General features: G+C 35.7%; 1 protein-coding gene across 2 annotated transcripts in view; it reads left to right on the top strand.

Moving 5' to 3' along the window:
* eml5 (EMAP like 5) overlaps nucleotides 1–16,937 on the top strand; it is a 78,127-nt gene that overhangs the window by 1,017 nt on the left and 60,173 nt on the right. The gene's annotated exons all lie outside the window — the stretch shown is intronic.

Genomic DNA, 16,937 nt, shown 5'->3' on the forward strand with positions numbered 1-16,937 from the left:
GTCTTATATTAGTCACGAAAGGCTATTTTAAATTCTAATTTTACCATTTACCATGGTCTACATTTAACGTTACCATTTTCGCGAGCGAAATTCAGTCTTTTCAAAATATATGACGCTAACGGAAATTTCTTTTTACAGACTGTTGTGATGACGCGTTTTAACGGTCATCAGCGTCGAAAATGCTGCATTTTTTTCTTTATTATTATTTTTTTTTTTACATCTATAACACTATTATACTTTGTATTGTATTACCTTAATTGCATCAAAAAAAATAGTAAACGCTGCTTTTAGGTTTTTTAATAGCCTACAGCGGCTGTGGGAGTGAAGGTAAAATTTAACTTACATCTTTAATTCTCTTTTCTGACTGCCATTATTAATCTCTCTCAATATTTACCCTCTTTTTGAACACTATTAAACACTATTGTGGAGTTTTTATTTTCCTATTTGAGCAAATTGGAACACAAAAATGCATATTTAATCTAGTCTCCCATTCATCGCTGTATATAAGTTTACCCAACTATGACGACTTCTGCTTCTGAGAAACCCGGAAATGTGAAAGGGTCAATACTTCTGCATATAATATAGATTTTTTTTCTTAAACACATTCCTTATGCACATTTCTGAGGGGCCTGTACAGAAGCGTTTGTGAACACACTACTTGAAATGGAATTGACTTGCAGTTCCTAGAGTGATTATATTTATTATAAAAGCACTGTGCAGGGAGTGCAAAATGGAAATCCCGGAGTGGATCTTGAAGAGCGATTGAAGAACACCGAGTTCTGTCTCTCCACTCCACTCATATAAGAAGTTCCTGTCAGCTTTCACTCTGTACGTTGCCATGCTTCTATCATGATCTCATGGAAAATGTAACTATTTTACGAGATGGCAATTTCGAATGAATTGACTTTGTATGAAAAAAAAATCTTTATTTATATAGCACTATTAATTATAAAGATAGCCATAACAATATTAGCATCCACACCAGCGGACGATATCATGACTTTAAATGCTCGAGCTCTTTTCTTTAGGCAATATTACCATTATCGCTATAGTTATGGTTATCGTCCTTGGTGTGAATGGGCCTTAATCTGTCACTGTGGAATAAGCAGAACGTCCAAAAATGTACAAATTAGAAACAAATTTATACAAAATTGCCAAAACATAAAATACAGTTGTTACAAATTGCCATGAGATTGAGTTGTCTATTTGGTACACAACTGCTCTTGTGAATGACTATTTATTTAATATCATTTATTGACTGTAATATCTGTAACTATAATTTCTTACTGTAAATATAAATTATAAATATATATATATAGACACAAAGTGCAATGAATATCCACAAGACCTGTTTACCTTTGTAGGTTAGCTTTAATATTAACAACTAATTGTCATGAAATGACCTCTATCTGAAGTCATGATATTGATGTATGTTCTCTTAAATTATAAATAATGATCATCATCCAAGGTTTATCCGCATTTAACCTTAATAGTAACTCAGTTATTTATATCTGTATTTATACGCATCATGTCAAGGTGCTTTCAGCTGATGGTGAAGACATTATGATTCAGTCACATGATCATCAAGGTTATGGCATCCTACAGGAGTGTATGCGTGTCTGTGGGTGTGTGTTTGTGTGTTGTACGTGTGTGTTGTTTTAGTGAGAGCTTGAGGGGGTGGTGTTCTGCATCGCCGCCGGTCATCTGCCTCAATTCTCTATTATTAATTAGGTGACAGAGTAACTGACCTTGACTAGTTTGCATTTGTGTGAATACGTGAATGGTTTGGTGAACACATCTGTGCAATGCATGTGCCGCATAAAAATGTATAAAAAGAAATGATCACATTGCAACGTTCTCAGACTTATAAAATTGGTTCAAATGCAAAATATGTGACCAGGTACATACATTGACTACCTCCTAGTATGTCCCCGGTGTGCATTTGTGTGTCAAATGTCTCATAGGGACTCATCCATCTCTGGTTACTTCAGTATTAGAATGTGACCCAATGCCTGACTTTCTGGGTGGCAGTATTTGCTATTCATGCATATCAGATGCGTCCATATGCCAGCAGCGCCCTATTATTAAGTCATCAGCACAGGTATCTTAATACATAGAAGTCATAAGTGATTCATATGCCAAGCATACAAATACAGGATTATTCATTCAGTTCAGGACACATGGATAAACACAGACTGAGAGAAATATATTTAAACATAGATGTTTTAACATTTCACCTCTGCCAAAAGCAGCAATAACTCTATAATGCCATCAGATACTCTGAAAATTAATATGGCGAATTACTATGAAAAAGAAAATCTTGAAATACAAAACATTTCCTTATAGTGTGATGCCTGTAAAAAAAGAAAGAAAAAAAGAAAGTGTATCATGCATGAAGAAAATAACTATATTTTTTTTGTATTATGATATTATTTTCATAGGAATTCAGCAAATTATCTAATTTTTAAGAATGATGCATCCTGATGTTTTGCTTTTGAGTTTACTTGTATTTTGTATCGGAACACACATTTGTAAAAACAAAAATGAAATATTGAAATTTTAAATATTGAGAAAAAAATAATGAACATTTTCATATTAGGATATTATTTATTGTAAAGTATTTATACTGTGTTGTACAGAAGCCCTGAACCGCAACGAAAAAAAGTAGCAATGTTTCGAGAATAAAGCCAAAACATTACGATAATACAATTTTCCATAGAAGTGTGCATTCATAACAGTGTGCGTTTCCACTGGCTCAGTTGTGTGTGTGCAAAGAAATTCACTTGTGAAGTTGAACTTATCATAAAAATGATAATCTAATGTGAATCTTCATGTTTCATCCAGATGCAATAAGTCTTCCAATATTCTGATATGAGATACAAAAACACCTCAGATCAGGTTAATAAGTAGAAATATACATCGTTGGAATGCCAGATCAAAAACAGGTATTTCTTGTATTGTCTGTTGACATGGGGTCGGTAGTCGATGGTGGAGTCGGTTTGTATCCTCTGTGATTTGCCCTTGAGTAGATGATCAGTGGGAGGTGGAGGATGGAGCCCAGAGCTGAGCTACAGATGTTGAACAGCAGCTTGTGTGTGTGTGTGTGTGTGTGTGAGAATGAGACCCTCTCATACACCTAACAGACGTGATTCTGTTTATTATATTTATATCGTACTGTGAGTTGGTCTAAATCGACTCCTATAAGCAAGCTGTGTGATTATGCTGTTCTGAAAACTGCTGATATATGTCCTCATTTTTGTAAACGTTACATGACAACACTAACCCAGGTAAACACTTACATAAATGCATAAAATATTGAACTTTGAGCTCAAACAAGCATATCTCCAAATTTAAACACGTATTTAAACATTTAAAGGAACAGTTTAAAAGTTATTTACTCACCCTTGTCATTCCAAACCCTGAACATTTCCTTTCTTTCATGGATTGATGTAATTAATATGCAGAATATCCTTGCTGGGTGGTTTGACCAAATATACTGTGACGATATAAAGTGTATCGATAGAGATTTTGGGACATTGTGTTGTTGGATGTAAATATATCCATGCTGTGCAGGACTGCTGGTTATTGACAGGTTAGAGCAGTAAAGATGCATGCATGAATGAAAAAAATAAAGCGTGAGACATGATGTTGAAGAGGTGTTAAGGTAGGATCACATCACATTTACCGTTGTTTAGCAAATTTTTGCAAGCGAAGTCATTTTCCAAACGGGCAAAACATTTCCCCACACAGATTTCGCAACGGTTCATTCAGTCTAAGGCCCCGTCCACACTACTGCGTTTTTGTTTAAAAACGGAGAATTAAAACGAATACGATCTCCGTCCACACCAGCGTTTTGTCTGCGTATTAGAATTGATCTCCGTCCACATTAAAACGACTGAAAACGCAGATCACGTGACCATTCACCAACACTGGGCATGCGCGCGCCGGTGTAAACAGTGGTTGGCAAATCAGGGAAGGACACGTCATGACTGATGACACCCAATCATAGAGCCGAGCGTGAGCCTCTGCGTCATCGTTTGTAAACTCCTCCGTTTTGTCTTGTCCACACTAAAACGCCCTCCGGAGTTTCAAAACGCAAAACGCAGCTGCAGCGTTTCTAAACTTCTCCGTTTTAGGTCTTCGCTTTTCCCGTTTTAGTGTGGACGGGAGGTGCAAGCGTAGCAAAAGGTCTCCGTTTTTAAACGAAAACGCAGTAGAGTGGACGGGCCTAATTTGCAGTGTTGACCAACAGAAAGCTGCTTGCTTTGAAAGTGACACCATGCGAATTCAGTTCTCTTTGCACATTATTAAACGTGAATCAAATATAAATATACATTTTTGTCAAAAATGCCTGTCATGGCAAGTATTCACAGTCGGTTATGTCTTAAACAGTGAACATAAACAGTTGGGAAATAAATGAAATGTGTGTCGATATATTGGATCAGTGCATTAAAGTCACAGCAGCCTTTATCTTAAAATGTTATTGGGAAAGAAAAAATAACTCGGATTTTAGTCATTTTGCCCACCTCTATGTTGCTAAAAAGTATAAAAATGGGCATAGACTAATTTATCGAGACATTTATTGGCCCTTTTTGTCCTTTTAGAGCTGAACAGCTCCAGTTCCCATTCACTTTCTTTTTATGGAAAAGAGCAGCCAGTTCATGTTCTTCAGAATGAAGATGGTCACACGAGTTTCAAATAGAGCCAGACCGATATATCGGCCGATATTAGGCATTTTCCAAAATATCGGTATCGGCAGTTATAATGGCCGATAAATGAATATTTAAAAAATAAAATAAAAACGGATGAAACACGCTTCAATCATTTATTCCTTTATTGGTCGGGCTCTAGTTTCAAACAACATTAGTGTGAGTAAATTATTACAGAATTGGCTTAAAACAATGTTAAAAACAAAAATAAAAAATATTTTAATTTTAAAAACAAAAATATTTATACCTTAGAGATTCTAAAGCCCCGTTCACACTACACGCGACCAAGTGACACGACACGCGACCGTTGGCGACCAGAGGGGCGTGTCCAGCGACGCAACAAAGTTGAGAAATTTTTAACTTTATGCAAATGAAGAGCGATTTTCGCGAGCGACAACCAATAGGAGTGAAGTCAGTGCAGCGCGTCACTCTTCAGTGCTGAGTCTGACCGAGGCAAGTTGAACGAGAAGCTCATTTTAGCCGTCAGAAACTGTCCTATAATGGATGATATATGTCCGTGTACATACAGTGGTGTTCACCGTGCTGACTCCGTGACTGAATGGTTTGGGGAACCCAGATAGACCGGTATTGGCACGTTTGCTGCAGTTAAATAGCCGCGATGGTAAAGAGCACTCACTGTTTCTCGTTCATCTTTAATATTATGCATTTTATGTACTGATTCCATTTATATTTAGACTTTTCCTTCCAAAGTATTTGTTTGTTGCGGCAATAAAACACATTTGTTGTCTAACATAGAGTAATATGTCACTCACAAACATTACTAGGCAACCAGTAGTGGGGAACACCCTCCAGCGCAGCCACTGGGCGACCTGCAGCGACAAAGTCGCGTATAGTGTGAACGGGGCTTTAAGCACATGATATGATGGCTTAGCTTAACCATGTCCGATATACATAAAAAATGACGTTTTTAGCTCAGAAATGTCTACATGTGAGCGTAAACGAGTCCAACGGACAGGTGCATTCTGGTCACGCTCCTGAGGCTGTATGCTCTCAGACATTGGTTTGTTTACTACAGGTGTTTAAAAATTGATGGGGCGGATAGAGACTGGACATGTTGGGCATCTGAACGAGAATGACTGGAAAAGATGGGAAAATGTCTGCTTTGTATCCATCCGTGACTAGACCAGTGAATGTCTAAGAAGTGGATAACTCTATTGTGAATTTTTGTGTGCACGTCCCTATAAAAGGTTTATGTGTGGGATATCTGTGAGACCGAATACCACAAAATGAGTTTTTTTCTTACTGAGATGAGGATTTGGTGACTTCAGCAACATTTGCAACGCCAGCGTTTACGTACGAGTGTGTGTGACTGACTGACATGATTGCTCATGCGAGGGGGAGGGGTGGACATTGTGTCGCGTTTAAACCACGTGATATTATCAGATAGAAGCCCCCCCCTCCACCCCTCTCTCGATCATGCTCAAGTCCATCTGTAAGCCATGTGCACTCATTTCTAATGTAATCCTTAATCTGCGCAGCCTTCTGATGCTCTTACTCTAATAGTATCAATGAGTGTAACTGTTTGAATGTGTGTGCTGGTGTGTTTGTCGTCTGGGTTGTCAGTTTTAGCACAGATCATGTGCGCACAATGCACGAATGCCAGGGTTTGGGTTAGATTGTGATCCCTGTGTATGTTTGTTGAATTTGAAGCTTCGGTTGCCACCGAGATTAAATGTAGGGGTTTTATACCTTCTATATAAGCCCCTCTTGGCGCACTCCGCTTGTTAGCTTTTTGTCAACGGCCTTGGCAGCTCTCCACCTAACGTGATTGAACTGTTGCTTTACAGAGTAAAACCTCCTCTAGAGGCAGAAATCACTGCCCACTGAAATGCTGTCAGGCAGTTGTGAGACTCTCATATAGTAGGGATGGAGTCAGTGAAATATTGGTGTTTCTGTCACTAGTTTTAGCATGTTTTAGAGCCAGAATTGATCCTTAAAAGCAGGGTTGGTGATTTGTTCCAGAAATGTTTTGTAATGATGGTAAGTCTCTTCACATCCTGATAGCAATCACTAAGTTAAATCGGTTGACCGATTATCGGCCTGGCCGATTATCGGTGCCGATATTAAGCATTTTTATCGGTTATCGGTATCGACCATTTTCAAAACCAATTTGCCGATAAAGAATTTTATTTGGAAATGCGCTGTATTTGGCTATAACGCAGTCACATCTGTCAGAACTCACCACTCAGACTACAAAAAAATAAATAAATAAAAATAAATGTAGACTTAAAATTGCAGATCAGTGGGAACAAGCATTATTCACTGTTGCCGTTTTGTATTTTTCACTGGAACCAATTTTTGCCAGTATGCGCTTAATTGTCTTTCAAGAGTTTATCATAAAATGCAGAGCAGTCCAGTCCGAAATTAATTCGTACGAAAAGCATTGCCTTTATTGTTGTAACACTTAGTCAAGACTTTTCATCCGTCCATGATGCATTCATTAACGAGAACTACAAGTGCAGATGTACCAGGCAGGTGTAAAACAAAATCCACTGCCAAAAGATACACACGCTATCACTCAGCAAAAAAAAAAAAATAATAATAATTGCACCTGCACCGGCTTGTATTTGAGACAGGTGTCTATATAAGACAGGCCTTTATAATTTAATGTTAAGATGTTGTTCATTGAGTGTAAGCTAGTTTCTAATCTTTAAAAATGTCCAAATACTCCACGTGAAACTGCGGTCTTCCGACCTTTTACTATTGTGTCAATATTGATTAATATGCGTGAGGGAGAGACAGCGGCAGCGCTCGTGTTGTTCGCGCACACGCGTGTCCGGCGCTCTCTGCTTGTTATATGCGCCCTATCAAGCACAGCAGTTTCTATTCTACAACACGAGAAGATTAAATACACATTTTATTTACCAACCTCCAGTCACACCAGGCGTGTAAATGAGACGTCTATTTGGGACTCGGCTATTATTTGAAGTTTTACTTAAAATAATGATGAAATACGGGACTAAACATGATTTTTTCATAATAAGTCGGGACACTAAAATTACAGTTGAAATACTGGAGTGTCCTGGGAAAAACGGGACGTCTGGTCACCCTATATATATATTAGGGCTGTGCAAAAATTCATTGCGATTAATCGCATCCAAAATAAAAGTCTGTGTTTACATAATATATTTGTGTGTGCTGTGTATATATATATATATATACACACACACATGCATGTATATATTTAAGAAAATGTGTTATTCATATATAAAATATTTATATATAATATAGATTATGTGTATATATATATGTATGTATATATATATATATATACAGTATTTAAGTGCAAATAATTCTTAAAAATATACATGCATGCATATGCATTTATATATACAAAATAATTATACACAGCACACACACATATAGTATGTAAACAAACTTTTATTTTGGATGCGATTAATCATAATTAATCTTTGCACAGCCCTAATATATATATATATATATATATACTTCTTTTAAATTTAAATATTAATTTCACAATAGTCCTCTTTTTACTATATTTTGAGCAAATAAATGCAGCCTGAATGAGCATAAGATATTCTTTCAAAAATATTAAAAAACCTTACCGACCCCAAACTTTTGAATTTTAATATATTTTTGCAGATTTGCAGAATTTGTAGATCTCAAAGTACAAATTCATGCGCTATTATTGCTAAGTTTGTGTGTGTGCCAGGATGAGTCCACACTTTATGTCTGGGCATAATAATAAGCATGCTGCATATATGTTGATGAGAGGCAGTCATGCGTGTTTGAGGCCATTAGAGTGACGCTAATGCTGGGAGACTGGCGTCCTGTTCCTATCGGTTTCACAGCGATCAGCGAGGCTTCCCTCTTCCCAGCAATGGCAGGGAATCCCCACCCCTTCTATAGTAGTTCCAGTGAACGCTACAATCACCCCCTCATTCATTATCCCAAAGCGGCTTATCTACACACATCTAACAGTCTGACATACTAACACACACCAGCACATGTTTTTTGTGCAAGTGTAAATGTCCTCACTTTGCAGACAGACCTTTCATTAAGCGTTTTGAGACCTGGAAAGGCATCCCTTTGTGTGCTCATTAGGCCATGATCCATTGCACGAGGGTTTCTATGCAGTCGTAATTAAATGAAAATGTCCTATAACAGGAGGGTTTCCAGATAAATAGTCTCAGACCTTTGGCTGAACGTCTGAAGCATAGGGCTTATGGCGTTCCATTTAAACACATTGTTTCTGTCACTAGACCAAAAAATAAAGTAGAATTAATCTGGTCATGTGATGAGGGGAGGCACTACATGTCAAATAAAACGGCTTTTATTAGGCTACTGATGTGACTGGAGTATTTATCTTCATATTTGAAACATTTTCCAATCTTAACATCAATAAGATTTTATTTTATTTTTTTTTATTTTTTTTGCTAAGTGCAGTTATAAGATTTTATATTTTTATTAACAGGTCCTGACACAATTGTAAGTAGCCTGTAGTAACGTGAGACACATTAATGAATAATATTGAACATTAATATTCATTTCACATTGATAATTCACTGAAGTAAGTCAGAGCATTCGTGCTCCAAAACCTGAATGGGACAAGGGACGCTCCCTTGGGGTTGGGTTTACAATTACATTTGTAATATAGGCCTTTATATGTAATATAGATGCATATATATATATATATATATATATATATATATATATATATATATATATATATATAATTAACTGTATTACTGTATTAATTAACTTTAAAATATAATTTATTGCTGTTACTGATGCAAAGCTGAATTTTCAGCATCATTACTCCAGTCCTCAGTGTTACATGATCCTTCAATCATTCTAATATGCTAATTTGGTCCTCAAAAATACTGCTAAATTATTATGAATGCTCTACTTAATATTTTTGTGAAACTCGTGATGCATATTTTTGTATTCTTTGAATGTTTCGCTGAAATCGAAATTTTGTTAAGCCAATTTCTTTTAAAGTTAGTGTTAAATAGTGTAAAGGATAAATTGTATTGTTTCACATAAAAATGGATAGTTCAGACTCAAAATTCTTGATAAGCTGCATTTGAATCTTGAAGCAAAGATATTATAAAGATATTAATATTCCATTGATAAATAATGCAGGAGCTCAATTGGCTTTTTGCTTTATTAACCACCAAACAGGACACTGGGAGTTTTTAAATTGCAAAAACGAACATAAATAATGTGAAGATTTTTTGCTGTGTCTGCGATCCAGCCATTTTTATGAACAAAAAATTGCTGTGAATATTTTTAGAAATATTATGTTTTTTTAATACAAAAAAAAAGTCTAATTCATTAAAGCCTCCTGACATTTTCAGCCGAATATCAGGTGCAAATGCACATTTGTACAACACCGGGAAACATGGCCCAGAAATTGAAGCAAATGCAGCTCTTCAGCGGCGTGCACATGTTCTGTCTCCACTGGATTATATTTCTGATGTCTGATCCTATTGTAGCCCATTTTTATCTCTTAATTTTTATAGCAGGGCAAAATTCTGCTGCATTAGGAAACACTGAGAGATTAAACGACAGACTCCATCAGTCCCATCATATGACACAACTGAGGTAAACCAAAGGTTGCTTAACATTTTTAACGTAGTGCATCGTAGCTAACGTACAGTAGCAACGTTTTTGCTTCATTTAACCAAAACTATACTATAGCTGTGACACCTGTATGTATCTGTCACGCATGGACTGTTTTTTGCAGATAGGTGCTGAGCATGAGGTGTTATTGGTTGTTGGGATTTAGCTTGCTCTATAGAAGCCAAGGCAAGCAAGATAGATACTGACTTTTGGAAATGTGCTAATCCTTTCCTTCCTGGTAATCCACAACAAGGGCAAGCAAGGTGACTGCTGTAGTAGTAACTGCTGTGACCTGATTTGGACACCATCCAGAATGTGTGTGTGCGCTCGCGTAACCCAAATGCGACGAACCATCCTGCCAGCCAATCATATTTTAGTATTATTTGTACTATGAGTTTTATTAATAATTTTAATTAGCTTTTTTTTTTTATAATTTCGGTTTGTATTTTTGTTTTAGTATTTGTTATGTGCTTTTTTATTATTATTTAATTATTGCTATTTATATTTGATTTCTTTTATTTCAGTTTTAGTTTTAGTTTTTCTATTTCCAGGTAATAATATTGGTGCTTCAGCTTCTTGTTTTAGTTACTTAATCACTTATTTCAGTTAATCGCCAATACAACATTTATCATTTTTATTTAGTTAATTCCATCTAATATTAATACAAATATTTATATCTAATTTAAGATTTTTTTATGTTATTTTGTAATTTTAATCTTTTTTGTCTCAAATTATACTGTTTAGGATTAATTTGTTTTATTTTATTTTAGTTTCAGTTTTGGTTTTTATTTCCAGCTGGTAATTTTGGTGCTTCAACTTAAATTTAAAACTAATTTTTCTTAAAACTAAATTTTCATTTAGTTTTTAAGTTTTTCATCTAGTATTTATATAATTTATTTTATTTTAGCATTATTTCAATTGACCAAAATGTTTTTAATCGTTTAAACAATTAATCTGCTTGCCACCTGGAAAACAAAAACAGAAAATACAAAAAGTAAAACTATTTGACCAACCAGATGTTTTAAAACTGACGCCAGGGATGTAAGTTCAGTATGTCTGTTTTGTCAATTTGGTTTTAAAGTTGACACCAATACACTTTGAGGGATTTAAGTTCAATATGTCTGTTTTGTCGGTCCACACACTGATACACAACAGTGTGACATTGAATAGACTGCTCTTTCAATACATCACAGTCTTGTTTTCATTCATGTCAAATAAACCACAGCTTCTCTATAACATTGGTTTAATTTGAGCATTTGGCCCAATAAATATACCTTAGTCTTCCTCTTCAGTGACGGTTGACCTTTCGTGGTTTGTTGATTGACTGAATCTATGAGCTGAACTTTTGTTTGGTCTTTGAATGAACTGATTTAATGAGTGTAGATTCGCTTCTCTGTTGATGTTGACATATTCATATTAAAGTTGGAAGTTGGGGCAGAACCACATTTGATAGCTTGTTAAGCAATGAGGAAACTTAGCACTTGAATACATTTTAACCACTTTTTTACAGCCAATTGATTGGGGAAAGAAATAAAGCTAGACTCATGAAATCATGTTTTACTGCTTGTTATAGCTAGACATTGCAAAGCGGCCGGTCTATAACATGAGAGAGCTGTTCATCCCCATTCATCTCAATAGCAGGGACATATTCACACTGTTAACATGAGGCTTGTTAATGAATTCATTTATAGAATCTGCTCATAAGAGTTATTGATTTTGAACTCACTCATATGTATTTTATTCTGTTTACAGTCAAATGTGTTCATGGATCAGAAGCAAGTGTTGAATGTGAAGCTATTAAGTGGTTTTTACATCAAATAAACTAAAATCAGCGTGTAGGAAGCACTTTCACAACCAAACATAATGGTTGACATCAGCAGAGGGATGACTTTTAGTAACAGGCCAATTACTTAAAACGTATTCAAGCAGTGTTTTGATGGATTATTCACATTTATTTTAGTTAATTGAAAAACAATTGAAGCATTAGAGAAGGCCTTTGTAAATTAAGAAGGCCTCATTAATCCTGACAAAGAAAGTTGAACTGCTGTCAAGTAAAGTATGATTTCTGTAGGACAGTCAATTTAGTAAAATTAATTACATAAAAATATGTTAAAAAACACATTTATCATGTTGTGCGACTCATAAATTCATAATAAGGCATGTAGGCTTATGTTATGTTATGTTAGGGCAAATCATATATTTACTGATTAACTATTCAATGATTAACAATGATGTCTTTGAATTATTTTAATTTGGATTTTTTTGTATATTTTTCTATATTGATATATTTGCACTATTGGTCAAAATGTTTGGGGCGAGTAAAAAAATAAATACCTCAGTAAAAGCATATTAAATTGATCAAAAGTGACAGTTAATACATTTACATTGTTACAAAAAATCATAATAATATTTCAATAAAGAATATTTTACATATAATTGTAATATTTACTTCGTTGTTTTACTGTTTTTTGAATAAACAACATTTTAAAATATATTAAAATAGAAAACAGTTATTTTCGATTGCAATACTATTTAATTTAATATAATTCCATTTTTTTACTGTATTTTTGATCAAATAAATGCAGTCTTGAGCATGATTTCCAAAGAAATAAAATAAAGTAAATAATTCTTACTGGGCCCCAAACCTTGCAATTATTTATGCATTCTGTAATGCAATTTCTGAATGGATTGAATCTTTTGCTCCGGCACCGCAGAGCCGTTCGTGGCTGAACATCAGCGCAGGGAACACTGGGTTGTTGCATCGGCTGCTTCGCTCTATTAAAATGTCGCTCTATTAAACAGACTTTGATCTCTATCAGGTGGCACAGCAGACTCCAGCTGTCCATCTTTACATTTCTCTTCCCACTCTCTCCTCTTGATACCATGACAAGCTTCTGTTTCTCAGCCTTTAGCAGCTAAACGCTTCCACCGAAGCTCGAGACTCCTTGCAGTGTACCTGCAGTCCTGCACCGTTGGCCTGTCCACCCACTAAAGGCCTCCATCGGACCCATTAGCTAATAGGCTGGGCTAGCGGTGGGCTGTACATCACAGGAACTGCGCTATGACAACCGGCCACTTACTAAACCAGCTCATTAGCTAATAGAAAGATAATGTGGGACAGAGAGAGAGAGCGTTAGAGGCAAACAAGAAAAGAGATTTTGATGGACTGTAGGATGTAATAAAATAAATTAAAGACGATACTTGAGGACACTTGGCCTTTATTTATTTTATCTCATGTGTTGATCACTGAGAGGCAGATTTAATATTCAGCCTCATGAGGAGCGGGTCACATGTGGAATCACCTGAAATTCACTATGAACGCCCTTTTGCTTTATTGTAATTCATGTTTTTGGTCTTAAAGGGACAATGTGTAGGAATTTCTTCCATCTAGTGTTGAAAATGTATTTTGCATTCAAATGAATTGTGCTTGAATTCAAATGCGCGTTGCATCTACGGTAGCCATTATGTACCAAAAATCTATGACTGGATTAGCACTTCCTCGAGTGTTCCTTCGGGTGAACAGGTTTGTTATTTCCAACAAACAGCATCTTGACACAACGAACAAACGAATGTTACAGTATGAATTACTCACTGTGAAAAACGTGAACTATTGTAATAAGTAGTTATGCCTTCTTTATTCGTTATATTTTCTGAAGTACGTGCATTGTTAGATATCATCATCAACTTTTAGCTATAAATGTTAATCAGTCCATAAAATAAAGTACACAATTAAACAATGAAAAAAAGCTTGCAATTAAGACTGTATTATTGACTTAGCTGTCGAGACTTCAGCGTTTTTCTCCTGCATTAGCTCTATCCACCTAGAAAAAGCTATCCCGACATTAACTCTTCGATCACGTTTCCTTTTACGATCTATTTTGGACTTTTCTGGCGACGAGGATTTACAGTGCAGCCTTTTAAAATTGCCGGGGCCATGACAAGCGCCTCTCATCGCTCTGCTCCTCCGCTTCTGCTGCTTTCAGTCACGTCACGCTGGGTATGAACGAAAACGCGCTGTGGAAACGCATTGTCCTAGTACTTTATGTCCCTCTCTGCTATTATAGTTTTTTTCAAGATGGCGCAACTACATGGAAGCCTCCGTGGATCTACCCGTCCCGTAAAGATAATAAATTCTTCGTTTACATGGATAAGTCAAATAATTGGCAAAGGTATTTGTACACCATTTAGGGCATATTTTTGAATAAAAATATTGATTTTAAATAATAAAATGCATAAAAAAGTACACATTGTTGCTTTAAGGCTGTACACATCAAGAACAATATAAACAGTATAAATGTGCGGTCACATAAGCAACATTTGGCTAAATTTTGAGAACAAAAAACATTGTTGTCATTATAGTAGCAATGTATAGATTCTTTCAATCAAGCAGCGCTATGGCAAATCTGAGTCACCAACTTGAACCTGTTACGAAATCTGCCTGTGGAAGTGCTTATCCGAAATTCACAATGACATGGATTTCTTTTGAAATTACTTTAGATTTTATACTTTAGATTATATTACTTTAGATTTTGAAGGTGTGTGGTAAAATGGAAGTAACTAAACATTTTATATTTGACTGTTTTACGATAGAAATGTTCATTGACCGACTGTAATATCCACAACTTTATTTAGTTAAAACTATGCTATCATTTAGCCTACATGATTCATGACTGAATTTGACTAGATGTGAAACTTTTTGTATTTTTTTTAATATATTAGACTCATGAATAAGAGTGAATGTGTGCATATTTTAAAATAAAATATTATTTGGAAATTAGATAACTTTCTTATTCTTTAATCCCTTCATTTTTTTTAATCCTTTAAATCTCTGAAGCAGGGTTATTATAGCTATTAAAACTAAAACCATAAAACGTTGTGACTTGTTACTTAAAATAACTTTAACTGAAATAAAATAAAAACAAGAAACTTATTTTAGTTTAGCTAGTTGTCAAAGCAACCCTTTTCATTTAGTTTAACATAATACAACTGAAATAAAAATGTATAAAAAACAAAACATGTATATCTATTACAAATTATGAAAGCAACAAAATAAACCAAACTAAAAACTAATTCAAAATATTCATTGATACTAAAATAGCACTGGTTTAAAATGACTTCCAGGTCATGTGTGCAGATTTGTTCCCCCTTGTTTAATTTCCCTTTGTTTTATTCTTCTCAGACCTAACTAAAATTTTAAGCAAATTGGATAACTTATTGTATTTTTACACTTACATAGAGCCAAGGCTCCAGATTTTCATATCTCTCATTTAACATTCAGATGTTTGAGCTGAAATTGGCAGGTCATGATGAAATACTACAGGGAGCGAGTTCCTCTGAGCCCACATAGCGTGGGCTTGTGGCATCTGATCATATCAAATCAAAGCAGAAAATCACAGCATTAATATGCAGAGAGATCTCTAACTAGCTATAACTGGCCACTGGAGGATCACACACTGATATTAGTACTATTTGTATCTGGAGAGTGACTAGAGAGCAAGTAGTTCTTGTCAAGTAATGATAAATGAGTTTACTGAAACCATATTCAATGCGAACACTATTATTATTTTAACAAACCCCTAACTCTACGAATTAAACGTTGTTTGTGGTATGCACATAAATAATTCCTCAAATTGTTTGACCTGTAGAGGAGAGGTGTGCTATTATTGCTTTTCTAAGCGGTCAGACTTATTTTGACCACATTTATAGGTTATCGACTAAACATTCAAGCAATTATCAGCTCTCAGACAGAATTTTTACATCATCTCTTCCCTAGTAAAACCTCTCTGAATAACCATAGCAACTGCATAGAAAGAGTCTGGCAACCACCCTAGCGTAATGCCATTGAGTTTTACACAGGCAAGCAACACTCACTTTTTCATCAGACAATGTTAAAATCAAATTCATCTTTTAATCTGTTTGCTGACAGCTCACTGTTAGAGTGAGTGTCAAACTGTTTTTGGATTTGTTTGTATCGAGGACAAAACAGAGATTTGACCCATCTGTCCCTTAGGCAGGATTGAATGAGAAATTTGAAGTTAATCCCTCCATCTTCTTGGTCTCACTTGACAATAGCACTGCTAATGAGACAGACGGGGACAAACACGTATTTATTTAGCAGTCACGAAGGCTAAACAGACCCTCGCTGTAATCCAGGGGGTTGAGCTGACCCTGTCTTTGTGTTTAGGAACAGGTTCAACAGACCGTCTACACCAATCTGAGTCCCGGTGGGGTGATAATGAAATGCGCTCACTGATTGCGCTGCTTATTTGTATGCGCCCATAAAAACGTGTTGGATGGTGAAAATATTGGGTCGTTTCTAAAGGCCGGGACACACCAAGCCGACTGTTAGTTTTGAGATTTGGATTTTTGAGTGTCGGTCGGATTGTTTTTTTTTCACCGTTGGCTCTCGTCTGACACTTTCAGGTTTTTTGGGGGTCCGATTCAGCATGTTGAATCGAGAGCTCTGATTGGCTGTTCGGCTTAGCGAACAAGTCCGAGCACGAGAGTAAAAGCGAAATTGATGAATGCGAGCAAATTAGTCAAGACGACACAGACAGAAGGCTGTTATAATTTTACATCATCTTACCTAAGCAATCGAATGCACTGGGTATTGACACAAAT

This window comes from Pimephales promelas, chromosome 15 (genome assembly GCF_988280905.1).
Source record: "Pimephales promelas chromosome 15, fPimPro1.hap1.1, whole genome shotgun sequence".
In the NCBI taxonomy this organism is placed as follows: Eukaryota; Metazoa; Chordata; class Actinopteri; order Cypriniformes; family Leuciscidae; genus Pimephales; species Pimephales promelas.